This window comes from Triturus cristatus, chromosome 5_2 (genome assembly GCF_964204655.1).
Source record: "Triturus cristatus chromosome 5_2, aTriCri1.1, whole genome shotgun sequence".
In the NCBI taxonomy this organism is placed as follows: domain Eukaryota; kingdom Metazoa; phylum Chordata; class Amphibia; order Caudata; family Salamandridae; genus Triturus; species Triturus cristatus.
Genome location: NC_140588.1, coordinates 1,050,787,997 through 1,050,815,668, shown reverse-complemented (window position 1 = coordinate 1,050,815,668; position 27,672 = coordinate 1,050,787,997).

Here is a 27,672-nt window from a genome sequence, read left to right as displayed (position 1 = left end):
TTGTGTTTGTGAGCCACAGTTCTGAGTAGGTCATATCCCATAGATAGTGTTGGCTTTTCCCATCCTGCCTGGGTTTATAAACTTATGGGGAGACTCGCAGCTCAGCAGCCACTAACAGCCTGCAGAAACCAGCGATGCGTTGTTCAAACAAGTCTTATGAAGTCTGAAAGGTCCCTTTGGGCTTGCTATGGGTAATTTGCTGGTGGCTCCGACATGTACCAGTGCAAGCCTGCCTGCCTCTCCTGTTCCCAAAGATGAAGTTCATCCACCAGGAACAGCCCACACTTCTCTCAGGAATCCTCCTGATGGGAGATCATCCTTGCTCTTTACCACCCATGCCGAGCTTGACAGGGCATCCCATGAACTCCATGCTACCAGCTCTTTGAGAAGGATCTAATGCTCTGGAAACATTCAGAGCTTACATCAAGGAAATACCCAGAAAATAAAATGTGTCACTCCCAGTGTGCTGAAGCTGGCCTAGTCAAAGGGGGATTCCTTACTTTTATCTCCTCTTTTTCGCCTTCCATTTTTCTTTCATCCCCATTTTCTTTTCTCACCTGCATATTTTTCTAGGTCTCTCCTAGGCAAAGCTTGCGCTGTCTCTTTGAGACATGCTTTATTCAGATATGGACTTGAAGCTCCGTCCACTTTCCACCCATCTTTTCAATTGGCTCCGCCTACTGTCCTTTGTAAATGGTGGCTTTTGATTCTTGAATAGGCTTAGTAGTCCCTCTTTTTGTAAGTTCCCATAAGGACTGCCCCTGTAACATGCGTTTTTACTCGGTATGTTTTATTTATAGTCAGTGAGAACTATTTTTTTAAATGACTTTCCCCTATTTCACACATAACATGCTCTCCTGCAACCTGCAACCGCTTGTTTTTTTAAGCACCGCAGCCGTTCTTTATCTTACTTCAACAATCGAAGCCACGCCATTAACGCTGCTCACACCATAATATATATTTTTGAAAGCACTGCAGTTTAAACCACACTTCTTGTTCAAGAATGGTGGCTACGCATTTTTTTTGCTATGCGTGGCTCCGCACATCAATCAACACACTTTCAAAACAATAGCACCCATGCAGCTCCAGCTTATTTAAACTCTCCCAGGTCACACACAGCCCATTCTCGCCGTCCCACTCCCCGGGCACCACGCTTTAGGTTTCAGCACAATGCCCACTTTCATATTAATAACACGGGCACCGGGCTTTATGTTGCAGCAAGTTGCCTGCTTTTTGCTTCTCTGCTTCACTGTCTGCTCCTCATCCTCGTACCGCTCACGGACACCGCACTTTATCTTTCAGCACGGTGCCCACTCTCACATTAACTACATGGGCACCACACTTAAAATTTTAGCACGGTGCCCGCTTTTAGGATTTTATTTTTTAGCATGGCGCCTGCTTCACGGTCCACCATTCGTATAACTTTTATCTGTACAGGCGCGACACATTTTATTTCAGCACACTGCCAGCTTTTATATTTACAACCCAAATGGCTGTAATTCCAGCAAATGCAAGACCTGTTCCATTGCAAATGCTTGTTTTGTTTTCTTTCCCTCGCTCTTCCTTTCTTCCCAGGTTCCCACATTTCTCTTTCTCTGTGTGTGTGACTGTAGCTCCGTTGCCAATGCTCGACACCTACCTCTTAGCTTTGTCAAGGCCTTCTGTTGAAATTATGTGTGTGAGCTTCTTCGTACATAGCAGACAGCCGAGGGTCATTAAATGATTGAACCTTCACTGTAATCCAGCCTGTTGGCCCATCAGATCCAGGGGCAGCCACAGCTGCAGCTGCGGCTGCTTAAGTGGGGGTTTCCATACGACCCTAGCTCACATACATTCAAACTCCTGCAGAGCATTCCAGTCAGATCACAGAATTCGCTGCAACTCATCCTTAAATTTGCCTTGACAGTAGCACCTAAATCATTTGGACTTCTTGAGTAAAAATATATTGTTAAGTTTCCACCAAGGCCTCACAACCCCATGGCAATGCAGATCATTGCATTGTTACAGCTACCCCAAAAAGAGGGAGAGGCTACCAAACCAGAGTTCTCAACCTCAATCAAAATCACAAAGCCATCCAAGGAATATATCTGGACCTGGTGATATCTAATTCATAGTAAGAGCCAATCTGATGTGTAACACTAGGGCTAAAGGATCTGAAATGGGAGGATGTATCTTAATGGCAGAAGGAGAAGGAAAAAGTTACTCTATTTCAGAGTGGGTGACTTAGTCATTGGTTGGAGGGCACCAAGTCAGTGGAGCTGCCCCAACAGCACTCAGCAGAACCTCACAGAAACAATCTGGGGCGCCAGGGAAAACTCGCCAGCACTTCTAGTACAGGTCTTCCACATAACATTGATGACCACAACCGGATATCAAAAAGGAACCCATACAGCCAGTGTCTAGCTCAAATCTCACATTATTTCTTTGCAATAAACTAAGTACTACCCCGATTAAAGATCTAACTTTATACAATGCTGCACATTACCACAATCCAAACATAAATATGGTTTATGTGCAGATGAGACAATGACGACTTGATCTATTTGTATGCCCTAACCATGTCCTTGTTGTGACAATACTGCTACATTGTGCTTATAGCTTTAAATGCATCCAGGCTGATAACATCACAGCTCCAACGTCCTGGTCTTACACTCAGCCGTGAGGATGTAGTGAATACTATGCAGTAGTAGCGAAATGGTCACTGTTAGAATGGGATTCATGTTTTTCATACAGTTAAAAGTTTTTGTTAGTCTAGATTACCTTCTTTATTGTAGTATTTCTTCTATGCTTATTGTGCTCAACCATCCAATAAAGTTGCTTCTGTACCTTTGTATGAGAAAACAAGTGAGTGCCTATATTTCAGTGAGGAAAGCGGGCTGTGAAATGTGCAAAATGTAATGGACCATTGCATTGATTTGAGGTTGTCCAATTGTATTGATTCACCTTTACTCTAGGCCATGTGCAAGACATAAAAATAGCAAAAATAAGAAAAGGTCAACTCTATCGGCTACGTTGTGAGTGCCGGAAGCAGAATACCTGGCTTCTCACTTCCCACAACCCTATGTGTCTGGGTAACTAACCCAGTCGATCTCTACCTCAGTTCCCTCACCAGACAAATTTGGGTTCACACAGAAACCAACTAAACACCTTCTTTATACCTTTATTTTGATATGGGACTTTTCTGCTCAGCAGGGAGCTGGTCAGAGATGCTACAGTTCATTATGCTTTACCACAAATCTCTTTCACTGGCTCATTCATTAAACCTTAAATATTTATAATTACACCACATTTCTGACCTTCCTTTGGGTCTCTAAATCCTCTGCTCGGCGGTCCCATTAATGGCCGCATTGTCTATTTTCCCTCAATTATCCCCTCATTAATCGAATATCTAGCTTCTCTTAAAGTTCCAATTTCCTATGCAGGTACTTTAGTCTTGTCATTATTTCATGTTATTTGCTATCATAAATTGTGCATCCTTTGCCTGGTTCCCATAGCTGCGTCCACGCAAATCTCTGCTCCGCCAGTTATTTTCTTGTCTCCTCCATTAGAGGGCAGCTGAAGTGCTCTTTCAGTGCAGCTGATGTTGCCCCACACAGCACAAACTCCTGGCCATTTTATTCATCTTCAGCCAATTACACAGGAGAAAAATACACAGAAATGGCCGTTGTCCCTATTACCGCCACTTTGTCCGCGTCTCCATTCGTACAGAATGTTCCTCCGCACTAAAGACTTCCGCAGCAAACCCCATGGACTGGGCTCATCTTTACCTTATCCGGCTAACAGCTTGATTCATTTCTGATGCTTTATATGATATTTCCTATTGCTTGATGGTCTATTTGCATGAAACACAAATATATATTTTGAAAGGAAGCCTGCTGTGCATTGATGTTTTTTGAAGAGGGTTGATCTTGCTTATGAAATCTAGAATAATCACATTTTTGCTTTCTTCACACATAATTCGATTACAAATTGGCCTACCCAGCAGAAATTAAGATGTTTATAATTCTTTTAATTTAATCACAAGGACATGAGTATTGAACACAGCTTTTTTTGGACTTTCTGCTATAACTGTAACAGTCGGTTGTGAAGTACATCCCAGATTTATGCTCCAAAGTCCCCCTCCCAACCAATGAAGTCATTGCTGTGCTTTAATATTCATTTATTCTGCCCAATCCTGGATTCTCTGACGTTCTCAAAGAGACGAGGTGCTTTTGACGGTGGAGCCACAGAGCTGAGATCCAACCGGGATCAATTTGCATGGCGCTGTCTCAGTTTCCCAGTTTTGTAGCATGAAAAAACCTGGGGTGGTTACAGCCCTAATGGTAATCTGTGGTGAACAACATACAGGTCTTTATTCATCTGTTCGTTCTCTGAAGGAACTCTAAGCCTGGCAGGTGAGTAAACCACTGGGGCAGATTTACAAGGAACTGATGCATCGGCATAGATGCGTCATCAGTTTCCTTGCGCCAGTGCCAAATGTCCTTGCGCCACCAAGGATGCGCTGTATTTGCAATACAGTGTCCCATGGCGCAAAGATTAACAGATACATCAGAAATTCTGACGCATCTGTTGGAACACAAGTGACGCACCGCTCGAGTTGCTCATGAAAGTGACGCAACTCCAGCAATGTGCCACAACAGATAGGCGAGTCCCATACAAAAAGCCCCGCATCATTCCTTACGCCTGATCTGAGCAGGCTTAGGGATTTTGACGCAGTGAAGGCGTAGAGTGACGCAGTGAAATGTTGTAAATTTCACTGCGTCAGTTCTACATGCTTTCCTGCGCGGGAATGCCTAACCTGCATAAATTATACTTGGCGCAGGTATAATGCGATGCAGGGATTTACAACGTGATGCATCTCCCTAGATGTGTCACGTTGTAAATTGGCAGCATTGTTTGTGCCGCCGTTGCGTCAAAAAAAGTGACGCAATGGTGGCACAAGGACGAGCAAAGAGCTTGTAAATCTGCCCCTCTCTCCTTACATCTACAGGTATTTGATGACATTGAACCAAGGCAAAGCAGACTCAGCCATTCATCCTTCCAAGCTGGTATATAGAGCACTATTAAATTGTGAAATAGCATCATCTGTTCTATACAGCAATTAGAAATGAAAATTAGTGCAGCATGAAGCACTACAGTAAAAATTTATTTTTTCTAACTGAAACAAATTGTTTTTCAAAAAATCACCTGGTTTGCTGAATGAGGGAGGAGAGAATGGGTCAAGTCAAGGGAGCTGAACACATGAGGCCTCTCCTGTACATCGAAAACAAAATAATGTGGAGCCAGAAATTCAAAGCCATTTGTAGGCATAAGTCTGAATAGCATAAATGCCTTGATATACAAGTGCTAAGTATTCACTAATTGTGACTTGCACTTCTAAAACCTTTTACCTAAGTGCAATCTTACCGGACAATGGTGTAATCGTGTGTGAGAGTGAATCCTCTCAAGGGGGGAGTGCTGGACTTTTTGGGAAGAGGTTTCAGTGCTAAATTTGAAAATGTGTGGATATTCTCAAAATGTTCTTCGACAGATTCCCACTCTGGAACTAGTGAAAGGTGAAAGATGTTCTCCTACCAAAGAGAGAAATTATCCCTTTCCTAGGTATGAGGGGGAACGGAGCACCCCTAAAATCAGTGATAGTGTTGGGAGTGGGATTTTTCCATAGGAAAAAAATATCCTTCCATGGAGAGAAATAGATTGCAATTACACAGAGACAAGGGCCCTTTAGCTTACTTCATTGTTCAACTTGTGCAACTATTCATGCAGAAATGCCTACGCGAGGGCAAAAATAGAAAGGCACGCAGATGTACCTGAAGTATTCTTCAGCACCTGTAACTTGGAACAGACCCCCAGGTTTACTTCTAGAAAGGTTTGTGAATTCCAAAAAGTCGTAAATATGTCGCAATGAGATGGTGTCACTCAGCAAGTGTTATTCTTTTAAGACTCAAGCTCTAGATCTTGTAGCGATGGTGAGGTGGAGCTAATTTAAGTGTCACCTATTCAGTGCAGTAGCTATCATGTGCAAACTGTGGATGAACAGCTAGGTGGCCCCTTCAGCTCTCTAAGGGGTATACGTACAAGGAAATGGCACAGCGCGGCGCTGCAGCGATATTACAGTGCAGCGTCATTTACAAGAATACGGTGCAGCCCTGTGTATTTCCCTCGCACTGGCACTAAGAAACGCTGCCTAGTGCCAACACAGACACCCTTGAGCCATAGTGTAAATGTGCCTGCATTGCAGGGATGATTGCCTACAACGCAGACACCCTTGAGCCATAGTGTAAATGTGCCTGCATTGCAGGGATGATTGCCTACAACGCAGACACCCTTGAGCCATAGTGTGAATGTGCCTGCATTGCAGGGATGATTGCCTACAACGCAGACACCCTTGAGCCATAGTGTGAATGTGCCTGCATGGCAGGGATGATTGCCTACAACGCAGACACCCTTGAGCCATAGTGTGAATGTGCCTGCATGGCAGGGATGATTGCCTACAACGCAGACACCCTTGAGCCATAGTGTAAATGTGCCTGCATGGCAGGGATGATTGCCTACAACGCAGACACCCTTGAGCCATAGTGTGAATGTGCCTGCATGGCAGGGATGATTGCCTACAACGCAGACACCCTTGAGCCATAGTGTAAATGTGCCTGCATTGCAGGGATGATTGCCTACAACGCAGACACCCTTGAGCCATAGTGTAAATGTGCCTGCATTGCAGGGATGATTGCCTACAACGCAGACACCCTTGAGCCATAGTGTGAATGTGCCTGCATTGCAGAGGGATGATTGCCTACAACGCAGGCACCCTTGAGCCATAGTGTAAATGTGCCTGCATTGCAGGGATGATTGCCTACAACACAGGCACCCTTGAGCCATAGTGTAAATGTGCCTGCATTGCAGGGATGATTGCCTACAACACAGGCACCCTCGAGCCATAGTGTAAATGTACCTGCATTGTAGGGATGATTGCCTACAACGCAGACACCCTTGAGCCATAGTGTAAATGTGCCTGCATTGCAGGGATGATTGCCTACAACGCAGACACCCTTGAGCCATAGTGTGAATGTGCCTGCATTGCAGAGGGATGATTGCCTACAACACAGACACCCTTGAGCCATAGTGTAAATGTGCCTGCATTGCAGGGATGATTGCCTACAACACAGGCACCCTCGAGCCATAGTGTAAATGTACCTGCATTGTAGGGATGATTGCCTACAACACAGGCACCCTTGAGCCATAGTGTGAATGTGCCTGCATTGCAGGGATGATTGCCTACAACGCAGGCACCCTTGAGCCATAGTGTAAATGTGCCTGCATTACAGGGATGATTGCCTACAACGCAGGCACCCTTGAGCCATAGTATGAATGTGCCTGCATTGCAGGGATGATTGCCTACAACGCAGGCACCCTTGAGCATAGTGTAAATGTGCCTGCATTGCAGGGATGATTGCCTACAACGCAGACACCCTTGAGCCATAGTGTAAATGTGCCTGCATTGCAGGGATGATTGCCTACAACACAGACACCCTTGAGCCATAGTGTAAATGTGCCTGCATTGCAGGGATGATTGCCTACAACGCAGACACCCTTGAGCCATAGTGTAAATGTGCCTGCATTGCAGGGATGATTGCCTACAACACAGGCACCCTTGAGCCATAGTGTAAATGTACCTGCATTGCAGGGATGATTGCCTACAACACAGACACCCTTGAGCCATAGTGTAAATGTACCTGCATTGTAGGGATGATTGCCTACAACACAGGCACCCTTGAGCCATAGTGTGAATGTGCCTGCATTGCAGGGATGATTGCCTACAACACAGGCACCCTTGAGCCATAGTGTAAATGTGCCTGCATTGCAGGGATGATTGCCTACAACGCAGGCACCCTTGAGCCATAGTATGAATGTGCCTGCATTGCAGGGATGATTGCCTACAACGCAGACACCCTTGAGCCATAGTGTAAATGTGCCTGCATTGCAGGGATGATTGCCTACAACACAGACACCCTTGAGCCATAGTGTAAATGTGCCTGCATTGCAGGGATGATTGCCTACAACGCAGGCACCCTTGAGCCATAGTATGAATGTGCCTGCATTGCAGGGATGATTGCCTACAACGCAGACACCCTTGAGCCATAGTGTAAATGTGCCTGCATTGCAGGGATGATTGCCTACAACGCAGACACCCTTGAGCCATAGTGTAAATGTGCCTGCTTTGCAGGGATGATTGCCTACAACGCAGACACCCTTGAGCCATAGTGTAAATGTGCCTGCATTGCAGAGGGATGATTGCCTACAACACAGACACCCTTGAGCCATAGTGTAAATGTGCCTGCATTGCAGGGATGATTGCCTACAACGCAGACACCCTTGAGCCATAGTGTGAATGTGCCTGCATTGTAGGGATGATTGCCTACAACACAGACACCCTTGAGCCATAGTATGAATGTGCCTGCATTGCAGGGATGATTGCCTACAACGCAGACACCCTTGAGCCATAGTGTAAATGTGCCTGCATTACAGGGATGATTGCCTACAACGCAGGCACCCTTGAGCCATAGTGTAAATGTGCCTGCATTGCAGGGACAATTGCCTACAACGCAGACACCCTTGAGCCATAGTGTAAATGTGCCTGCATTGCAGAGGGATGATTGCCTACAACACAGACACCCTTGAGCCATAGTGTGAATGTGCCTGCATTGCAGGGATGATTGCCTACAACACAGACACCCTTGAGCCATAGTGTAAATGTACCTGCATTGTAGGGATGATTGCCTACAACACAGGCACCCTTGAGCCATAGTGTGAATGTGCCTGCATTGCAGGGATGATTGCCTACAACGCAGGCACCCTTGAGCCATAGTGTAAATGTGCCTGCATTACAGGGATGATTGCCTACAACGCAGGCACCCTTGAGCCATAGTATGAATGTGCCTGCATTGCAGGGATGATTGCCTACAACGCAGGCACCCTTGAGCATAGTGTAAATGTGCCTGCATTGCAGGGATGATTGCCTACAACACAGGCACCCTTGAGCCATAGTGTGAATGTGCCTGCATTGCAGGGATGATTGCCTACAACGCAGGCACCCTTGAGCATAGTGTAAATGTGCCTGCATTGCAGGGATGATTGCCTACAACGCAGACACCCTTGAGCCATAGTGTAAATGTGCCTGCATTGCAGGGATGATTGCCTACAACACAGACACCCTTGAGCCATAGTGTAAATGTGCCTGCATTGCAGGGATGATTGCCTACAACACAGGCACCCTTGAGCCATAGTGTAAATGTGCCTGCATTGCAGGGATGATTGCCTACAACACAGGCACCCTTGAGCCATAGTGTAAATGTGCCTACATTGCAGGGATGATTGCCTACAACGCAGGCACCCTTGAGCCATAGTGTAAATGTGCCTGCATTGCAGGGATGATTGCCTACAACACAGACACCCTTGAGCCATAGTGTAAATGTGCCTGCATTGCAGGGATGATTGCCTACAACGCAGACACCCTTGAGCCATAGTGTAAATGTGCCTGCATTGCAAGGATGATTGCCTACAACACAGGCACCCTTGAGCCATAGTGTAAATGTGCCTGCATTGCAGGGATGATTGCCTACAACACAGGCACCCTCGAGCCATAGTGTGAATGTGCCTGCATTGCAGGGATGATTGCCTACAACACAGGCACCCTTGAGCCATAGTGTAAATGTGCCTGCATTGCAGGGATGATTGCCTACAACGCAGACACCCTTGAGCCATAGTATGAATGTGCCTGCATTGCAGGGATGATTGCCTACAACACAGGCACCCTCGAGCCATAGTGTAAATGTGCCTGCATTGCAGGGATGATTGCCTACAACACAGGCACCCTTGAGCCATAGTGTAAATGTGCCTGCATTGCAGGGATGATTGCCTACAACACAGGCACCCTTGCACCACAGTGCAAGGGTGCCTGCACTGATTGATTGCTTATGTGCAGGAAGGGACACATTCGTGCACATAAACAATCTTTAAAGGCGTTTTGATCTTAGAGCAAAAACGAGGAGAAATTAAAGCATTTCTCTTTGTTGCATCAATCTAACGCCTGCTTTTGAATGGCCTTAGTTTTTGGCGCTGCCTCGTATTTACAGATCCCTGTAAGTGCCAATAAGCAATCGGTGCTGTAGAGGAACGCCCACTGCAACACCCATTGTATGCCACTTTCAAGCAGATATCTGTGTGAAAAGGTACCATATTTACTGAATGCCGCTTTGTAAATATGGAGTAGGGCATTGCGTCACCAAAACGTCAGTAAAAGTGACGTTCCGGTGGCGCAATCCCTTTGTAAATATACCCACAAATGTGACACTGATAGTACTAAGTCTTCTGTTGACAGTCAGTAGAGTAACCAAGGGATGCTTCACATTCTGTTCTCATTCAGTGCTCCTTCCTCTTTTCATTTACAATTTCCCTCTGTAAAGAACAGTGATCTCTATAGAAAGCAGCACCATCTACATTGACAGATAGATAGTGCTACTGGGTAAATATATACTTTACTTCAAGGAGAGTTGTTGTAAAGTGACTTGTTTGGTTTTCGAAGCGATGATTCGTTGGAGGTGGTAGGGGTGGGGGTCTAGACGGATGATTCGCCGCAGGCTTCAAAAGAAGATACATGAGCTCGGTGTTCTGATTGGTACAATGGTCATAGGGCCATTTATAAAGGCACATTAATGTTGCACCTGATTGATGGCACAGGGAAGGTGGCACATTTCAGCTTTGGTGCAGCTGGGGCGGCAGAGAAGATTAAGTAGAGCCTTGTGTAAAATATACTTTCATGATGTATGGAGGACAGAGCACAAGCAGAATTCTGAACTGAAGCCGCCTCGAGGTGTCATTGCTCCTGTGCGAAAAGGAATGGGGCTTGTCACACGGTAGCCATCATTATGCATCTCTCCCTCACAAGGCACAGATAACCAAATAAGCGCAGTGGGAACAAATGGTACACGCTTGTGGGCAAGCTCTTATTTTCCTTCAATGGCTTCTCCCTTGCTTTGTTCATGTATGAGTTGATGTGCTCAGCCAATACAGTCTTACTAAATGCACCTTTTAGATCTGGCATCTTTTGGCATCGTTTCCCCTGTCTTTTTGCTTCTGACCTCCTGTTTTTGACTGTGTGCTGAAATCCTTTTTTGCTGGTTTTAGGACTCCGGGCACCTTACCACTGCTGACCAGTTTTAAAGTGCGAGTACTTTCTATCTAGAACAGAATGGCATTTGTTTCTCCATGATTGGCGTATTTGATTTACTAGTAGGTCCCTAGTACAGTGTAAACATGTGCACAGGGCTTATAACTGAAATGCTACTAGTGGGCCGCAGCGTGGATTGTGCCATCCACATGAGTAGTTCAGGCCTGCCACCGCAGAGCCTGTGCATGCAGTTTTAAACTGCCATGTCGACCTGGCAAACCCACCTACTTGCCAGACCCAAAATGCCCCTTTTATGACATGTACGGCATCCCTACGTTAGGCCCTCGGTAGCCCCATGGGCAGGGTGCAGTGTATTTAAAAGGTAGGACATATCCACATGGGTTTTACATGTCCTAGTAGTGAACATCTGTGAAATTAGTTTTCACTACGGCAAGGCCTATCCCTCTCATAGGTTAGCATTGGAATGCCTTGTAACATCTTACAAGCATATATGCCAACCTGGAGCAGATAGAAACTTTGAGTTTGGTGTCCCTGCACTCACAATTTAAAAACCCATCTGTTATCAGACGCTCCCCAACCCTGCACACGTTCAGGAAGGACCTCAAGACCTGGCTCTTTGACTGACCCGGGGCCACCCCACCTCCCCCAGCGCCTGAGACCCTCATGGGTGAGTAGCGCGCTATATAAGCCCCAGATTAATTGATCAGTGAAGTTGGTTTTTAAAATGCCAGTCTGAAAATTCCATTTATTGAAAGTTGGTATTTACCTCTGGGGATAAGCCTCACTGCTCTTGCCAAGCAATCAAGGGGGTGAGCATGGGTTATTCTTGGCGTGTACCTTACTTACCCCGACTAGAGTGATTGTCCTTACTTGGACAGGGTGCGTACCACTGCCAACTGGAGACCCCATTTCTAACAACGCTGAAATTGAGAAGATCGACTCTTGATGGCTGCAGCCAAGTTGTAGAGCTATCTTCCTCTAAAATTAAGGAAGAAAGATGTCTTTTCATCTTTAGGAAACAACTGAAGACCTTGCTCTTCACCCACTAACTACATAGCCTTGCAGTGTTGAAGATAGGGATTTCAGCTAGCGCCAAGATACTTCACAATGTGTGTTGCACTATACAAATGCCAATAAGTAAATGAATAAATGTGGCCTAGTTGCTAAGACACTCATTTAGAGAAGGGGGTAACAGGACAGTCTCCAAACATTGGCAAATGACGCTATTGCCTGCCTGTCTTTTCGCCCGCCTGGTTTAGGGGTGGGGTGAGGGCAGTTTTCCTGATGGCAGAGCTGCAGTTGGCCTCACTGTCTTGAAAACCATTGCACAGAAGCAATGCTGATGAGATTGGGGCCTAATTAGGGAGACTCTCCAATGGCATTTCCTCGAGCATCTGCTCTAACACAATGGCCATTTCAATCACAGCAGTCCCCAGAATATTCCCCACAGGCTGGGAGAAATATTTCAGCACACCGGGGAAACATTAGGTATGTCATTTCAGGAAACAGACCCCTGCTTGCAGGTCTTTCCACATAAATGACATACATGTCAGCATGAACGTCATGGCATGATGCACCTTCTCTCACTGTTTGTTCTCCAAAGCAACTTCCACCTTGGAGGCAGGAGGTGCTCCAGGAGAAAAATGTCTGCGCAAAGCTCAGAGGACTGTGCACAAGGATGGAGGACTCTAGATGAGGTGGCCGGCAAAGCCCAAATGAAGCCTCCCTGATTGCAGAGCGTGGCGATAATGCTGGTTATAGCGTTTGACCAAAAATCATGTCAATTGCTTTTTGAATGAGAGCGCCTGAAGCAAATATTCACCCATCACCCATACATTGTCCTTTCAAATACCTTACTAAGCACACCCCTCCAGGCCTATTCTTACTAATTTAGCAGACATAAATTGCACCCAATGCACCACACTGGGAAACATACAGTACCGTATAACGTCCTATTTTGCTGATAATATTGCTCTCAGGCAATGTTATGAGAAGGTAACAAACTTTCCAACATCTTAAAGTTGCAAAGTGTGTCACCATGGCACAAAGTTGTCAGTAGAAGTAGAATTTTGTGTATCCCATGCCAGTGACCTTATTTTCAATTAATCATTTTGTAGTGTGTCAGAATTGTGAAACAGGATGATTATTTGTGTTAAGTATAGTGTTGTTGGGAAAACAAATGTATCCATATATGTGTACTTCATAGATAACATAGTTAGCTCCAATTCTCACCTGCACTATCTCAAACCTACTGAGCTATCCCACTTCGTCCTGCACAAAGCTGCCTGGAAAGCTTCCAGAAAAGTCCCCCATGGAGCACCGGCCCCTCCTTCATAGATAGTATTCCAGCTCTCCCCCACTCTGTCCTTGACAAGAGCTGCACAGACACTTAGAGGTCTTTCCTCCTTTTTCTCCATCTCCATCCTAGCTTGCCTTTCCTGTTTGCCTCCACAGTTATCTAACAAAGTGCATTTCCCACTCGAGGACTCCTATAGCTGCTTACAGGGTACACCTGTTTCTGTTCTTTTATACTTATGTTGCATTTCTATGGTTGCCCATATTTAGCAGTGTGCCTTCTGTTCAATTCTATGCGTGTGCTGCATTTCTGTATTGTATGTATAGAGCATACCCTAGTCACTCAAGGCAGAAGGATCCTGGTCTACCCTTCTCTTTCATCTGTTCCTGAACCCTGGTGTCTGGGGTATTCCTTTTGTTGCACTGGGAAAGTTGCAGAATTATCACCTGACAAGTGTTCTGGTGATAGGATGAAATAATCTCATTGGCCCTTAGAGTGAACAGAATTATTGCATTTCTGCTTAAAAGAGTGTGATGTTTTATGCTTGGTTGCAACGAAATGTGATGTTTCTATTAACAGTACTCGTTCCCTCGGAAGTTTTGAAAATCTTTTCATGGATCCTCATGATTTAAAAACATCACACACTGTAACTCAACCCTCCACTGGCTGTGCCTCAGAAACATGGAACCTTCTGCCTTCTGGACTAGCACATTCTTTCTCTCATACAAAGGTACAGAAGGAAGTCTAATGGATTCTTGAGCAAGATAAACACAGAAGAAATACTACAAAAAAGAGGGTAATCTAAATTAGCAAATTCTTTTAACCTTTAAAAAAACATTGATCCCAAACTAAGAACGAGAAAGATCACTTTCCTACCACCTTGCAGGTTTCACTACATCCCCACCGGCTAAGGTGTGGGGCCAGGATTTTAGAGATATGATGTCATTGGCCAGGGCGCCTTCAATACTATAAGTACAATATAGCAGGATTATCACAAAAAGGGCATTTGCAGTGCATCCAAGTAGATGAACTCATCATGGTGCCAACAGCACGAGGAGCTAAGAACGAGTATTATGTTTGGATTGTGGTAATCTGCAGCATTGTATAAAGTTAAATAGACTACAATAAACAAACACTAATGCAATAGGTCTTACTTGCATTTTGTGATGTTTGCCAATCCTGTGTGAATGCAACTCAGAGAACAGGGTGTACCAGTGCAGGATGAATCTCATTGAATATCATTTTAAAAAATACATTAGGGATGCTGAATCCAGTGTGTAAGGTTATATTTGTAAACTTTTGTTTATTGTGAAGAATTATTGCGAATTTGCTAGACATTGACTGCATAGGCTCCTTTTTTACATCCAGCTGTGATCATGAAGGTAATTATGAACACGGCCTGTTTTAGTGCTGCTGGTGAGTTTTCCCTTGGCGCGCCAGATGGTTTCTGTGAGCTTACGCTCAGTGCTGTTGGAGAGGCTGACCATACTTTTTGCAATCCACCTAACAAATAATGTATTTGTTCTTAAATGTAGTAACCTGTTCCTTCTCCCTCTGCGTTTCCGATCGGCCCTCCCATTTCAGATCTTTTAACCTTAGTGTTAAGCACCAGACTACCTCTCATTTTATGTTATTCAACACATGCCCATTATAGATTCCTTGGATGACTTCTTTATATTCTTTCATGTTGAGTAATGTGGTTTGGAATCTGTTAGAACTGGCTCCTTCTGCAGGGTCACCCAAGATGTTTGCCATCATCTGCCTCCCTTTGCTAATCCTGTTTCTGTTGGGTTTAAGGACTATGTGCACTTTTCCCTTTTTGGAAAGGTGGATACACGAGATTTGGGCTCCCAGACATTTTTTGCACTGAGGAACCCTAGTAGACTATGAGCTCCCAGCCCTTTTGCACTGAGGAACCTAGGAGCACTCTTTGCCATGGCTTGTGCCTTTGGATACCTTCATAATGTTTTGTGCCCCCGATCCCCGCATCGTGATGAACGGCCTCTCTCCCTCCCTCTACCCTCCACCACCACGCATGCTATTACTTCACAAATATATGCTATTATAAATGTTTCAATAGTTTTTGTCTCTTGCTCCAGATGTTTGTGTTTATTGTGTGCACAACTATGTATTGCATATATGTTAGTATGGCTTCATGTAATTGATATGAAATAATAAAACAGATATGATGTATATGTGCACTTTTTCCCTGCTAATCAATGGAAACCTGCATGAGCTCTATCCCTAAAGAAAATTAAAGTTGGCCTACACCTGACTGGTACATTTAATTTTCTGTAAGTTACTAGTAAATTGTACTACATGTACTCAAGGCCAGTAAATTAAATGCTACTGGTGGGCAGAAGCACTCATTTTGCCACCCACTAACGCAGCCTTTCAAAACATTTCTCAAGCCTGCTACTGCACCCTGTAATGCAGTTTTAAACTGTAATTTTGACCTGGCAAAAATAAACCCTGTTGGCAGGCCCCAACCTTCCTTTTTAATATTTAAAAGTCAGTCCTATGGTAGGTCTTAATCATCCCTCTAACAGAGTTCATAGTATTTAAAAAAATGGGACATATGTGTTTAATGGCCTGATTTAGAGTTTGGCAGAGGTTACTTGATCACAAACGTGACGGATAGCCTGTCCGCGGTATTACAAGTCAAATAGGATATATGGACTTGTAATACAGCAGACGGGGTATCCGCATGTGATGGAGTAACCCGGTCTGCTGAACGCTAAATCAAGCCCTACGTTTTTCATCTCCTGACAGTTTAAAACTCCTAAAGATGTTTTTCACAGTTGTAAGGACTATCTCGCCAAGACTAACACTGAGTTACCTTATTGCATTTAATAAGTGTTAACTTCAGATTGGGAGCAGGTAGAGATATGCTGTTTACACTCAAATTAATTAATTGTAATTTAAAATCATCTTTAATGGTGAAGTCAGATTTTATTTTACCATTTTCATGCCACTTTTAGAAAGGTTGAATTCTCTTGTCCAAAATAACTTTGCCTTCCTGCCAGTGTTCAGGGTCCATAACTGTGAATGGCTCTCTTATTAGGATTTGTGTATTGCTTCCAGACAATGAGGCAAAGGAAGCCTAACTGTGAGGGGAGAGGGTCTTCCTCACAGGATGGCAGGGGAGGAACTGTCCACTGCCCTGATTACATTCCAAAGGGCCCACCCCACAAAAAGGAACCAGACACATGTCTTGCATGTTATCAACTTAGACAGTTTGGAGCTAGAAACAGGGGTAGGGAAAGACTTGAACAAAACCAGTTTGGGGTTAGGTGTAGGAATTCCCCCACATAAAAGATGGCACCAGGTATTACAATGTGACCTTCAGAACTACCCATCAGAACACTCTTGGACCTGTGGAAGATTCAGTAGAAGGACTGACCTGCTGACTGAAGGACTGCTCTTCTTCTAGAAGAAATGCCCTGCTATCTGAAGATGGAAGATTGGACTTGCTTGCCTTGATCTAGGCTATCAAGAGTGACTCCAAGTGTCATTCGTCTGACCTCATGTGAGCTACAGGGACACAACAAGCTTCCACAGGCCTCCATGAAACAACTGCCCAGCACCAACTTGGCTTGCTTTAACCTGTCTGAACCCTGCTGATGGCCTCTGCTGGAGTGAGTCCAGATATGAAAGAGCCCCCCAACGTCCTGGACCCTTGACTGGCAGCAGTGAGAGCTTCTCCTGAAGGAAAAGGTGACATTTGGGTCCTTTTTTACCCCGTTTGCAGCAACACTCTGCCCCCTGCAATGACTGCCAAAGCAAAGCTTTGGTGAGACTTGCTATTTGTAGCAACAGCAACTGCCCCCAATGACTGGCAATGTGAGACATACACTTTGCCCCGACACTGAATGTCTGCGATGATCAACCAAATTGAGGCTCCAGTGACAACCAGCTCTTCACGCTACTGCAATGACAGTCCATGATGCTCGACCTGCCATCAATGTGAAAGTCACCTTGCGGTATCCCCCAACGCGGACAGAACTCTTCGCGGGGGACTTGAGAAGGTAACTCTTCAGCAGGATTATTCTGTTCCCTGTATCCAACCATGCTCCATCATAGTCATCCTGAACTTGTGACTTTTCCTCAGTCTCGTGCAATCAGAGAACTTCGAGTGGCAATTTGTGCTTCTTGGCACTATTTCCACTGAAACCTTAATCTTCAGTTCTACTAATTGAAATATTGCAATTCTAATTTGTCTTGTGTTATTTTTTCACTTTATTACTGTTTGTGTGCTGCATACATTTTTTATGTAGTGCCTCTATGTTAAGCCTGAGTGCTTTGAGTGAAGCTACCACAGGGTTAAGCACAGGTTGATTTTGTGACTGTTGTGGTTATTCCTGACAGGGATTGTGGTTGTTTCTGAGCGGAGCTTCTAACCATCTCAACCCATAACCCATTTTCTTACACTGGTAGGATCCAGTACTTGTGTTTGTGAGGTGCCACTCAGTAATTTGTGCAAAACTAAAAATTCTATATAAGTAATCTGACATCAAATTCAACTTTTTAAAATTCTCTTTTATTGGCTACTTTTTTCCAAATGTAATCCCTGCCTCGCATTTTTGCATCTGTGACTCTTGCCTGCAAAGATGGATTTGGATCTCGACACCTTTGAAAACTGCAGTATGGCACAGCTGAAAATGTTCTGCAGGGCGAGGGGGCTTAAGCTGGTCAAGGACTTCCCAAAGTTTGAGTACCAGATAGCCCTCTGAGCCTGGCAAGAGGTCCGCAGGGTGAAAGCTGCAACACAGGAGCGAGATAATAATGATGTTGTGAAGGAGGATGAAATGGAGGAGGAGAAAGGGGAGGAGGATAACTTGACATCAGCTCCAGAGCTAGAAGGAAAGGAGAAGAGGTGAGAGGGAGACCAACAGGGGTGAGATGCCCTGCTAAATCCAGGTCAAGGAGCAGTGTGTCCTCCCACCACCTGTCCCCTGAGGAACTGGAGCACTGGAGAGCAGAGTCCAGTGGTAATGGTGGCAGTGACCACACAGCATCCAATGGAGATAACAGGATCCACGTACTCAAAGACCTGGTGCCTTGCTTGAGGTACAGGATGATACCGATAAGTGACTTGGAGCCTTGTTCATGCAAAGGGTCCAAGAGGAGTTTTGGAAAGCCATGCACACGGTTGGGAGGGACAACCTACTGACCTTAAAGGCAGCTGACCAGAATGCCTATCTTCCCACGAAAGCAGCCCTAGTCACAAAGTTTAGGCTCACCCCAGAGAGATACCACTTAAGGTTTAGGGACAATCTCAAACAGTCTGACCAGTCTTGGGCAGGTTTCATGGATTATTCCTGTAAGGCACTGAATAGTTGGGTGAAGGGCAGCAATTTGAGTGATGTTGATGGGTTGTTACCTGTTTTTAGAGGGATACATGCTCAGTAATTGCTGCTTAACTGTGGTGAGCCTCCACCTGATAGACATCAATCTCTGTGTACCCAGTAAGCTTGAAAGGAGAACAAAAATCTGGCTCAGCACCAGGGTCTACCTAAAAGTATCTGGGAGTGATTCCAAGAAGGGTTCTTCCGGTTACCTCCAACCGAGTGAGGGGGAGGTCCAAGGTGACGAAGACAGGTCTCAAGAGGTTTTTGGACTTATTTCAATAGGACCACAGGTGACCTCTTATCACTACAGAACCTCTTGAGAATACATTTCAGATCTGTTAATGTTTAATACAATCTTATTTGGACCTTAGAGATACGCCTTGAGAAAGCCCAGGCCTTTGTGCCACAAAGGGGTGAAACACGTGGTGGCAGTTCATTTCCCTATATTTTGATTCATCGTTTGGAACCAATGTTTATCCAGCAATAACAATTGCTTCACTCAACTCAAACTGTTGACTCAATGAATTTATATACATCGCAAGTCAACATAATATTTATTAACTTGATGTATCCTTCAACTACGTATGATTCATGCCCCATTCGTTAAAGGGTTTCCCATTTCTGAGGATAATTGAGGTCTTTAGAATTGACCCATTAATCAAGGATGGATGAACTCTGGGACACCAACCCCTTCTTAGCTTTGCATAGTTCCCAAAATAAGGTGAAGTAAAGTGTTCCTGTGCCTCTTCTGAGAATGAGGAGGGACGTTCTGGTGGGTGGAGGTTCAGGGCACCTGTATCCCACCCGTTGCTTTGATTGTTCCCAAGTTAGGACACACGCAAGGGGACTCTGTCTGTACTAAGAAACCACCCACTCATGGGAACTCTACAGGGGTGGCCAGTTTGGCCTTAGAAAGAAGTTTTCCCCAGGAGCAGAGGGTAGAACATGCCCTAGTTGCATTGAGTTGGTAGATAGACTCAGTGGGTCGGCTCGTGATCTCTGGTGGCGAAAGACATCACTTCCATCAGGTCACAGTAAATGGAATCCCTGTCACTGCTCTGAGGGATACCGATGCCTGCAAGACCATGTTGGTGGAAAGACTGGTTTCCCTAGAACAGTCCACCGAACAGGTGTGAAAGGTATCTCAAGCCCAGGGACCAGACTTTGTCCACCCTATGGCTCTGGTAACCCTGGAATGGGGTGGAGAAGTAGCCCAGAGGAGGTCATGGCCAGTCACTAGATTCCCATTGACTACATTTTTGGCAATGAGTTACCACTGGTGTTAGAGGAGCTCGGCGCAGCTGCTCAGGGTACTCTAAGTGCTTACACTTCTAGGGTACTACTACTCCCAAAGGGAGAGTACAGCAGCCCAGATGGAGTGGAATGGGAGGAGATGTACACACTCACAGTGGGAGCGCCAGTGGATCAAGAGTTGCTAGCTCTGAAAGCAGAGCACCCCAAGACTGACCCTGTTGAGGAAACGTTTGACCTGGAGGTGCTGTGTTTTCTGTCACAGAGACAGAGGATAGGATACGTCCACCAGGCAGTCCCCTGCATAACACAGACAAAATGTGTCACCCATGTTATGGGTAATGGTTCCCCTTTGGAAGTTCTGGATTGCCAGGCACCTGTTCATCTACAGGGTATCGACACTGTGCCGAGAGGGCTGACTCAGGAAAAGACCCTTCAGCTGTTATGAAAGAGAGTGGAAGTAGGGTGCCTAATACCCTCTTGCTGTTGCCTGCCCCTACTTTGAAAAGCTTCAGAGGTCAGGGAAACCATAGGAGCAAGTAGAAAACTCCTTGCCAAAACCAAGGCTGGAAGTGAGGCCTGGCCAAGGCACCTACTTGGAGCCTCCACCTGACAGTGGATGGTCCAGGTCATGCCTCTTGACACTTTCAGCTATCAATGGCTTCTGTTGATTGCTGTCCTTATGGGCAGAGTGTTCCTTGGGTTGGGGACAGAAGTCGGATCCAAGGGGTGGGATGGGCCACATTACCTTGTTGGACATAGTGGAACTGTATGCCTACTGGGGTGCATCTGTGAGCAAGTTACAGTTAGGTGATTCACAGATGAGGTCCACAGATACTGAGAAGGGTTCCTGATGGGTCTGTCCGGTGGCTGAGGTGAGTAGCAATAGAAAGATCCAACTGGGTTCAGAGGGGCAGAGAACTGACAAAAAGTCTCTGCAAAAGGGCTATTGTCCACATTCTATCCCCAGAGCAGGAAAGCCCAGCAATGTATTGGTTAGTTCAGCCTAGCTTTTGGCTGAAGTGGCGTCAAGTTGGACCTAGACTCCTTTTAACCAACAACCAAAATTATTATAGTAGTCTATCTTTCTTTTTGAGGTATATCAATTACTGCTTCATTTAATGTAGGGCTTCCTTCCCCCACAGGGTACAGTACATAAAGGTGGGTGCAATGCACTGAGAAAGCTTGACACAGGTGCAATGACCTGCAGCCCCCTGGGAGTTTTAAGTCCTAGGTGAAAGCTTAGGAGGGACTAATGAGGTAAGTGGTTATGCCAAGGCCATTTTAAGGTTGAGTGACAGCAATTGCTGTCAAACGATTGAAATGTTCTGCAGGAGTTTGATTGTATGTAAGTTCTGAAATTGTTCTGAGCATTACATCCTTCTCAAAGAGCAAGGATGTCACAAGGAGCCCCACGAAGCTCGATATGGGTTTTAGGGAGCAGATATGATCTCTCATCATTAGGACCCCTGAGAGAAGTGTGGACTATTCATGGTGGATGGATTGCAAATTTGGGGACAAGAGGGGCGGACAGTTTTGCACTGACACGTCAGAGCCACCAGCAGATTCCCCATAGCCAGCCACAAGGGAGCTTGTCCTCACCTGGTGCTTGTGAGATAATTCATAGTTGTTGTTGGAACCATGCCTTACTGGTTTGTGCAGGCTGTTAGTGGCTGATGCACTGCGTGTCTCACCATAAGTCTATTTACCCAGATGTTCAGAGCACTGGGTGGGATCTGATCTCAATGCTTATGGGGTATGACCTACGCACAACTTTGGCTCACAAACAGAAGTTCTACAACCAATGACTGAGTCTTCCAGAGAAACTTTACAATGTGTAGATCATATCACAGCAAGTCATTTGACTTTGCCTCCTCAGTCTGTGATTTACTTCATGGTCTGTCTGAAAATATTTCACTTCAAGTTGTATTTGTTCATCAAGCTGATCACGGGTGTGCCCAGGTTTTCTGTCCAGTCTTTTGGTCCTCTACATTCTGGTGAGATCTCCTAGATCTGGGACACTCCATCCTCTCTACATTCCCTGCTCCTAAGTGGTCCACTACATGGGTCAGAACCTTTTGTGTATTGAGCCAAAAACTTTGAAATGAAATCCAACTTCAGCTGTGTCAAATCATGGTTAATCTTCAGTGTCAGTTCCGTAGGGATCTAAAGAGCCGTTCCTTTAGTTTCTTTGCCTTTTCAGGTTCCTACGATGTTCTTGGGTGAAAGTTGCTCCATAACTAAATAAAGAAATAAATTGTCAGATCGCAAAATATACTCATAATACAGATTTTTAAAATTAAGTGTGCTTTCTCTGTGTCTCCTGATCACAATGTTTACCTTCCCCCTTCCCTGATTTATCTATCCTTTCACTCCTTCCCTTTTCAAGACTCTCTTCTCCTTCCAACTCACCATGGAAATTCCGGCTCTGCTGTTTTTTCAGTAACCCAAGATATTTATCTACCTTCTGCCCCCTTGGACCAGCACCTCAGGTCCATTCTTTCACTGGCCAAGGTTCTTTCCTGTCAGAGAGCATCCATCTAGGCACAGGGGCGTCTTAGGGATTCTGGGGGCCCTGGGCCAAACGGATTTTGGGGGCTCCTGATCAGAACAGCTTTGAATTTATGATCCAATTTCAGCTGGTTCATGCCCTCTTTGGCCAGGTCACTGACAGTGCACAGACACCCTGGTACAAACTCTAAATGTGTTTACATCTAATATTCAGGGATAGTGACGTGTTTTCTGTGTTGTAACACAGCTGCAGCAAGTCACTAATTTTACTGCAAATAATCTCTGTGACACCCCTCCCAGTTCTCATATTTGAGGTCCTGTTTTGATCTAAAAGAAACTATTTAATGGATGTTGTATGAAACATAAAAACAATATTTGACAGAAAAACGTCTGTAATGGACTCACACACTATCCACATTAAAAATAAATTAAAGGAAAACGCTATTTACAACAATCTGTTGACTTTTTCAAGGTTATCAGGGCAAGACTCTCAGGGGGGCCCACCCCGACAGGCTGGGGCCCCGGGCCAGAGCCCACTTTGCCCATGCCTTAAAACGTCTCTGTCTAGGCACACAGTGGAGAATTTGGGAATTAGATACATTTGAGAACGTGCTCGGAGCTGGCCTGCGTTTTCCAGCATTAGCTGCTCTGGTTGTTTGAGCATCATGATTTATCTGCCAGTGAAGCTTGAGAAAACAGCATGTGGCTTAAAACCAGAGCATCGCTTCGAAAACAGAAAACAGATTGCAAAGACGGCTTCGCCTTCGGGCTCTAGACGTCGACAGCCATGGGGCACAGATGAAAATATTTAATTAGACTCCAAATGTCTGCGTAATGTACGAGTGACCTTATTAAGTGTCAGATTCATAAAGTACAGTTCTTTGAAAGTGAAAACTTTGCTCCCCTAAGGCTACTCTTATATTTGGAGCAAACATTTGACTTTCATAAGATTCTCCAGTCCGTTTGTGCTCACAAATGTACGCATGATGATCTGTTCCTAATTGAAAATTCTGCATGTGTAAACCTGACGTCAATGTTCATTCACACATTCAGGGGCAGGTTTAGTCAAATGTTTGCGTCATGGTTGCACCACTTTTTGGTGCAGCTACGATGCAAAATGTATTTCGGGATTTACTAAGCCACGTTAAAAATGATTTGCCCCCCGGGGGTGGGAGGCTTGGGCAGGAGGGTCTGCAGAGCTTAATAACAATTGGGAAATCTCACTCTAACATTCTCCTGAGGCGGAAAGCCGGGAGTGCTGCTAATTGAATTTTAAAACTTGTGTAATTCTGTGTTTTTACTTACCTGTACTAAAGCTAGGATTCCAGCCTGACTCGACCCCCAGACAGCCGATCTTGACGCTGTCACGGGGAATCCTCCCTCGCTGCCGCCATCAACAGCGAGCGAGCTAGCTCCGCCCACTTCGCCGGCCACGCCCCCTTCTTCCAGGCTAAAGGGCGCGCTGACTACTAGCGCGTCCACTCTAACATTCTCCTGAGGCGGAAAGCCGGGAGTGCTGCTAATTGAATTTTAAAATTTGTGTAATTCTGTGTTTTTACTTACCTGCACTAAAGCTAGGATTCCAGCCTGACTCTTGACCCCCAGACAGCCGATCTTGACGCTGTCACGGGGACTCCTCCCTCGCTGCCGCCATCAACAGCGAGCGAGCTAGCTCCGTCCACTTCGCCGGCCACGCCCCTTTTTTTTTCTCCACTCCCTCTAAAACGCCCCTATAAAATAATGTGTATGGGCCGGAAGCGCAGCGGACGGGCGCAGCGGGCGCGACGATTGGCAAGCCCGTCTGCGCCCGTCCGCGGCTGTCCGGGGCTAGGGGCACGTCACTCTGCCCAATTTATCACCCATTCCAGAAGTGTGGCTCACTGGTTAGAGGAGGCAGACCTGGAAGCAGAGATCAGCCCGGGACCAGGGTTCAATTCCCGGCTCGGCTGGGTCTTGAGTCCATAAATGTCCATGGACTCGATAATTCTCGCTCCAGTGCATACTCGATTCATGGGTTCACACTCTGCGACTCTGGGCAATAGCTTGCTTAATCTCCACATGGGCCCCTCGCGGCGGGATGCCTGGCTTTCACCTTGCGGATGCCCTGCCTGGGTTATCTCACAGGGGAATACCAGGACGGGTTCCCTAAGCAAGCGCTTAGAGACCGCTTGGTGATTTGCGCTATATAAATTCCTGCACATTTACATTCCCCCGCCCAACTCCGCAGCCTCCAGGGCCCATGGTCTTTACCAGCCACTACCTGTTCCCGCATTTCTTCTCTCGGCCTGTCTCCTGCTCCTTCTCCCGCCATCCTTCCCCTTCAACACATTCCCCCTCACCCCCCTGTGGGTGATGTTAACCCTGGATCCTCTAAAACCCTTTCGGTATACTACTTAAACACCCGGTCTGCAGTAGCCCACTCGCATGAACTATCGGTGCTGCTAGACCTTCATGCACCAGATCTTCTTTTTTTAACAGAAACATGGTTTTGCGATGACTCCCTCCCCGTTTTATTGGCCACTCTCCCAGCCCCATATTACGCTCTACGTGCGGATCGCCATAATGGTAGAGCTGGGGGCGGTGTTGCGGTCATCGCCCGAACTGACCTCCCCTTTCAAACTCTTTCCTTGCCAGATATTGCCACTACGGAGTACCTGGCTATCCGTACCACCTCTATTACACCTCCCCTCACTTGCATACTTACCTATCGTCCCCCTCAATCCCCTTTATTGTTTCTCCCCGATTTTCTGGAAGTTTTGGCCACGATCACAGTTAACAACTCCTCCATTTTGCTCCTGGGTGACTTTAATTTTTGGCCCTCAGACCCCGCAGAATGCCCATCCTCAAAAGAATTTTCAGACACCCTTCAATCTCTTAACTTCACATCTCATATTCACTCTCCTACCCATGTCAAGGGTCACATCCTACACCAGATTTGGTCCTTGAACTGTCCCGTAGAGTCCCTATCCATCTCACCTTGTACGTGGTCAGACCATCATTTGATCTCATTTGCCCTTCCCACACATCCTGCGGCCAAGCCCCCACTTCCTAAGAACATCTGGGTCCGCGCTTGGGGGCGAATAGACCCTGAAAATGTATCCACCCTACTCACCACCTCCTACCCCTCCCTACAAGGTCTATCCACCCTTTCCCAGTTCACGGCCATTGAACAGTGGCTCTCCTCAGGCTGCGACTCTATTGCCCCTTTGAAACGGGTCACCTCAAAGCGGGAGAAGGATGCCAACCTGTGGTTTAATGAAGATCTTAAGGCCACCAAACTAGCGGTACGTCGAGCGGAGCGGGCCTGGAGGAGAAACTACTGCCCCTCACTGCGATTGGAGTTCATTAACATTCTGACTCAATATAAAAAGGCTATCTTGGCGGCCAAAACAACCTATTTTTCTTCAAAAATTCTCGCAGCTGAGAACCAATCGAGGGAAATCTTCTTGATTGTGCACAACCTGGCATTCTCCGACAGAACCACTCTGAAGCCCACCCCTTCCCAGGAACTCTGTCACTCCCTAAACAATTTCTTCATTCAGAAAATAGCCACTATTAAAGCCAATATCCCTCTCCCCTCTCCTACCTTTGTGGATCCCCAGTGTCCTCCCCCCAAGGGACAACTCACTACTTTCCCTTCCTTGACCAAGGAATCCCTGACCTCCATAATTCCCCTTGTCAAATCCGGCTCTCCGTTAGATCCCTGCCCTGCCCACATCCTCCGTCACATCTTTACTACTTGTCCAGACCCCCCCCCTTCACCTCCTCAAAAGTTCTCTCTCCCAGGGCGTGGTACCCAATCCACTCAAAACAGCAGTCATTGTTCCCATCCTGAAGAAGCCGGGCGCAGACCCCTCAGTCCCTGCCAATTTTCGCCCCATCTCTCTCCTGCCTTTCTTGGTGAAAGTGCTCGAGCGCCATGTCACCTGCGCTCTGAGCTCTTTTGTGAAGTATGGGGTTCTTGCCACCCGCCAGGCCGGATTCCGCCCCACACACTCTACGGAGTCCGTAGTCCTCTCGGTCCTCGACAACCTCAGGGAGGGAATGGACACTAACCAGACCCAGGCCTTGGTTCTCCTCGATCTCTCAGCCGCTTTTGACACGGTTGATCATACCATCTTGCTTTCCCGTGTCGGGGCGGCGGGGATCGTCAGCACCGCGCTGGTATGGTTATCCTCCTTCCTGAGGGACCGCACCCAGGCAGTTCGCCTGGGTGATTTTTCTGCGGACTTTCGGAAAGTTCAGTGCGGGGTCCCCCAAGGCTCCTCCCTTTCACCTCTTTTGTTTAATCTTTACATCGCCCCTCTTATTTTCTCACTGCAGCAAATGGAGGCCACCGTATTTAATTATGTGGATGACCTCCAACTTGTCTTTAATCTGTCTTCTTCCCCTGCTTCTGTTCTTAACTTCCAATCTATCATGATTCATATCCGGGACTGGATGAACCACAACCATCTGAAACTCAACCCAGACAAGACTGAGCTGGTGTTGACGGGTGGTTCATCCAGCCCCTGGTCTTCCTTGTTTTGGCCCCCTTCCCTTGGCTCTCCACCTGTCCCCACTACCTCAGTAAAAACATTAGGCATTAATCTCAATTCTCAACTCACCCTTCACTCCCAGGTTAGTTCTGTGGTTTCTTCTTCTTTTCTTTCACTGCGCACTATACGCAAGGTGTCCCGTTTTTTTTTCTTTTGACGCTTTGAAACTGATCACCTTGGCAATGGTCATCTCCCGCCTGGATTACGGCAACGCCTTATATGCAAGTATACCTGCATATAGCTTAAGGCGTCTGCAGCAGATCCAAAACCAGGCGGCGCGCCTGGTGTTTAAACTTCCAAAGTCTCACCACATCACTCCCCTCCTCAAGTCCCTACATTGGCTCCCTGTCCGCGCGCGTGTCCAGTTTAAGCTTGCTTCCATCACCTTCCAAGCACGACTGGGCACGGCCCCGGCTTTTATCTCATCTGAGATCATTCCCTATGTTCCCTCCAGGGAATTGCGTTCATCCACTCAATCCCTTCTCACAGTCCCGCGGTTCCGGAGGAAGAAATGGGTAGGATCGAAATGTGCGACCC